This window comes from Galendromus occidentalis, unplaced genomic scaffold (assembly GCF_000255335.2).
Source record: "Galendromus occidentalis unplaced genomic scaffold, Mocc_1.1 scf7180000076437, whole genome shotgun sequence".
Taxonomy (NCBI): domain Eukaryota; kingdom Metazoa; phylum Arthropoda; class Arachnida; order Mesostigmata; family Phytoseiidae; genus Galendromus; species Galendromus occidentalis.
This window is the reverse complement of record NW_003804426.1, coordinates 128,478-133,034: the sequence shown is the minus strand read 5'-3', so window position 1 is coordinate 133,034 and position 4,557 is coordinate 128,478. Positions and strand designations below refer to the sequence as shown.

Below are 4,557 nucleotides of genomic sequence, written 5' to 3'. Positions count from 1 at the left end.
AGAGGGCTCGATCCATCCTCGAAAAGCTCGGGAGGCGCGAATCTTGATCGGATTTTTTCAGGGTCGGTTTTCTTGTCCGGGGTCAGAGTTTGAATGGGTGTCGGTGTTGGCGGCTCTCGGTCGTCGCCTAGCGAGACTTCGGCTCGCTGTTCTGCAACGGACATCGCCTGCTCCGCCGTGGGGCGTTACTCACGTCCGAGGCAAGACCCTCGGTCGCAGGGTTTCGTGCTGATAACGAAATGGTTGAGTATTTGTCGCGAGACGAGGTCCGATTAGGGGAGGCGGCTGGCTACCAGGAACCGTTTAGTCCTGGCTGACAGAGGGAACACGTCTTCTGTATGGGTACACCGCAGAGATTAATTCTTTTCCGTCACTCGTTGAATGAATATCGTTTTATTCGTGCCAATGAGACTGTGGGCTGAGAAAGTGAACGTGCGCCGTTCGAATTCAAGATTTCCCGAGTTTCAGATCTAGCTCTCTTAACTATGAAGGTAGCCAATTGTGTCTATTCGCGGCTGGCCGGATAGCGTGGTTCGGAAGTTTCTGACAAACAAGAATAGAGTTAGAGAAACTCCATATTTCAGCAGGGAGCAAGATGTGAGAGCTCGAGACGAAAGGCTCTAGGTGGAGCAACGGGATCCTTATGAATAATTCCGGGCGATACATTCCAACTGGCAGCGGTCTTACCGCCGTCCTCTCCTCTCAGAGCTGTCGTCAGGTTGCTTCCAGCAAAGGCTTCTCTGCGGCTTTTTTTCTCGGTCTCCTCTCTTTTCTGCTGCGAGGACCGAGACAAGCAGCCGCCTCATACGATTCAATGGAGACCTCGCGTTGAGCGCGGGAAAAGAGTGTCAGGAGAAGACCGAGCGTCCTACCAAATCAATGAGCCTTGTTGGAGCGAGCGAGTCGAGCCAAGATCGTGCGCTAGTTTGAACCATAGCTGATATCTGGAAGCTTGGAATACTCCAGAGGCACCAAAAGCCTTTGAAGATGTCCCAATCGCGTGGAATCTGGACCTGAATTCGATCAGAAATCGAGCTGTTATTTGATTTTCTGTGAGTAATTCCGCCATTCTTTCTCGAATCAATGTCCTTACCTCAATCACGAGGCGTCCTCCATCGCCTGGCCTGAAGCAGCCCACCAATCGACTTGAGGATCGATTTTTAGAGGGAGGCATTTGATCCAAGACGATCGATCGAGGAATATTCAGCTGAATAGTTTCGATAACAGTGTTCCTTTTCCTCGTTCCAGGTGGACGGAAGGCTTCTGCTGCATCTGAAGCGCCGGCTTCCCCAGCCAGGTGAGTCGAAACTTTGAGTTTCTCCACTATCGACGACGAGTAACAAGAGATCAGGTTCGAACGGGGGCTTGTTAGTGTAGGACCGGACAGATCTTACTTAACAAGGCTTATTCACAAACCCTGCAGAAAAACTTCGATCTATAGGGTCGGGCCTAGCAACCGAGTCTCTCATTTCCCTCCCATCGTCGGAGCGAATGATTTGGCGGGATTTCCTTGTCAGCGGTTCTGCCCGCTCCCGCACCAGAGGGGTATTGGATTTGGGAGAGAGATCACAATGTGAGGACGCCTTCATTTTTTCTAGGTACCAAACGTCAGCCATGAGTCCGAATCGTCAATTTTCCGGCTCATGGAGAGCCCTCAAGAAGTTGTCCTACGTCGGCTTGATATGGATGTCGATATGCTTTATAGCCTTCCGTTTCACGCAAAGTGATCTGACTCAGGTGAGCACGGGCTTTATGACGATCTTCATCCTGGGAGGAAAACAAACAGATAGGGAGACGTCCCGAGAGAGGCGGCAGTAACTCGTCTTCGTTTCAGGGATCCTTCGTTGAAGTTACGGGACACAGGGCGCTGTTGCAGAAAATCCAACAAGATTCGCTAGTAGCCGATCCTTCATCGAATATCATCGGACTGGGACCCATGCTTCAAAATGGGACAACAGCAGTTCCCGTCCAGCTGCCACCGAATCGAGACGTAAAAATTGATAAGGACTCGAAGAATATTGACGATGTCCTCACCCAACTCAAAGAAGTCTCCAATATTCCCTACGCCTACTGGGATCCGAAGATAGCGAAGCCTCCGATCACTTCGAAGTCATGCGTCAAGTACCCGCCGCTCTACGACCTCCAATTCAACAATCTATATTGGCAGAAACTCAACACGAACAACGGGTCGTTTTTATCTACGGCGCGTATTTGGACATCCGAGAGCGCGCGGGCAGAGTCCCTCTGATCCGAGTGTTGTCTATGATCGACAGAATTCAGCCACCGACGGTCTACTGCCTACTTTGGTATGACAACGCAACGCTGCCTGTCGTCTCGCTGGCTTCCTACACTTACGCGTGGTATCCGAAATGGGGCAACTACAAAGACGGTTTCCTGCAGCCTTTCATCGTGAGCTGTCCCGCTCCGCTGCAGAAAGGTCGCGCAGCCAACTATCCGTCGTCGGTCTCTCTCGTCGAGCGACAATGTACGCTGCCGACAAACAACGTCCGGGTAAACTACAATCTACCCGAGAAGAAACAAGACTTCGCTGTGTGCGTCAAAGGTCTCGATTTTCTCAAGGATGACCTCAGCGTCCGTCTTGTCGAATGGATCGAGTTGCTGAACATCCTAGGGGCGAAGAAGATATTCTTCTACGAGCTCGAAGTTCACCCGAACATTTCGAAAGTTCTCCAGTACTACACGGGCAAAGGCATCGTCGACGTCACCCCACTGACCCTACCCGGCGACATGCCCAACTTGCCCGCTCTCAGACACCAGTTCCTCCAGCAGAGGATGAATCACAAGCGACAGAATGAACTCGTCCCCTACAACGATTGCTTGTATAGGAACCTGTACACGTACGATTATCTCGCGCTGCTCGATATCGATGAGGTGATCATGCCCATCAACCATCTCGGATGGGCAGACCTCATGAGGGACGTCGTCACCAACGCGCTCAAAGAGCGGAACTACTCGAGGGCCAGCTATAATTTTCGAAACGTCTATTTCATGGATGACATGTTGACAGGGGAGGAAATGCAGCACGAGGTTCATGAGGACGGAATACCCCACTACATGCATATGCTGCAGCACGTGTATCGTGCGAAAAATTTCACTCAGCCCGGGGCGTTTGTCAAGTGCTTCCATAACACCGAGCGAGTAGTCACGCTGCACAACCACTTTCCGCTGAACTGTTTCGGGACCTGTACGACGTATAGCGTACCTCCAGAGATGGCGCAATTGCAGCATTATCGGAAAGACTGCGTCGGTCCCCTGAAGAAGAGCTGTTCCCAATTCAAAAATATCACCGTCAGGGACACCACCATCTGGAAGTACAAGGACAGTCTCATAAGTCGAGTAACAGATACCTTGCAGATGCTGGGTTTCTTCAGTTAGGTCGGTGTCGTTCTATTCGGTCAAAACCCGGAGATCGTTCCCCTCCGAATCAGACGCAAATCTTGGGTCGCTCCCCATTAGGAATTTCAGGGACTCGGCGATCAGATAGTCGACTGTCCGTGGTCGGCCGATGGGAATACCTGTAGGAACGCCGAGTGAAATCTTTTCGATTTCCACCCCGGGCGGTCATGCTAGTCATCCTGCGCGTCGTTCCGCCGCCACCACCGTACTCGGTAAAGTGTTCCAACTTTTGTACATAATATCCCGGTACCTCCGGAAACGATCGCGGGAAGCTCAGGAGAGCGCGACCCATCGTGACACCCGACGCGTTGTTCAGCAGCGAATGAATAGAAGTGCTGCTATGAGTGAGAACGGGACGGAGAGACTGTGAGAAGAAAGAAATTAGACTAATTTATAACCGCACGGATCAAAAATCGCTGAATGAGTGTACAACCAGCCGCTAGTTAGGACACTGCGGGACCATATACGCTTCGTTCGGAGGCGTGTCCCCTCCCACAATGAGAGATAGAGTGAGAAAGAGACACAGAGAGGGAGAGTTTTTCAGAGAACTCTTACATTTATATATTCAAGATCTTTGTGCTTTCATTCAGACTCGCTGTAAATTGGAATTATTTTCGTATGGCTGAATGTTGCGGAGAAGTTGGTAGGATGAAGATATAGAATGTTGAAATCTCCGAGATGCCTGAATAAGGACCGCGAGACCGAAAGTCTGAAGTATTGAAAATGTCAGCTCCCTCAAAGCCTCGGATATCGCGAAGAGAAATATTGTAGTGTAAAATGTCCGAGATTCTCCGAGCTGGGCACAGACAGATCCTAGTGTGGGAGTAGACACCTCTATCATGAGAAATGTAGATCACATCTCAATTCCACGAATCTGATTGGACTTCACTCTATAGTGCTGCGATCATGGACGGCAATTTCGGTGATGAGACAAAGGACAGACCCCGATCCGTGACCGAGTTTTCTTGTATTTATGCTGCGCGATGAATAGTTCACCAAGAGTCGGGAGTTTGGGTTTCTTTCCTGTCTGATCGTGCTAATTCGGAGCCGGGAAAAAGCTCCGCGGGAAGCTCGTAGAGCCGTCTTACTTCCATTAGTTTAAACACGCTGATCAGGATCGATCGCGAAGTCCAGTCTTCG

General features: G+C 50.6%; 1 pseudogene; it reads left to right on the top strand.

Annotated features, from left to right (window-relative positions):
* The first annotated feature begins 1,614 nt into the window (after positions 1–1,614).
* Positions 1,615–3,396, top strand: LOC100908296 (uncharacterized; annotated as a pseudogene).
* Positions 3,397–4,557: the final 1,161 nt, after the last annotated feature.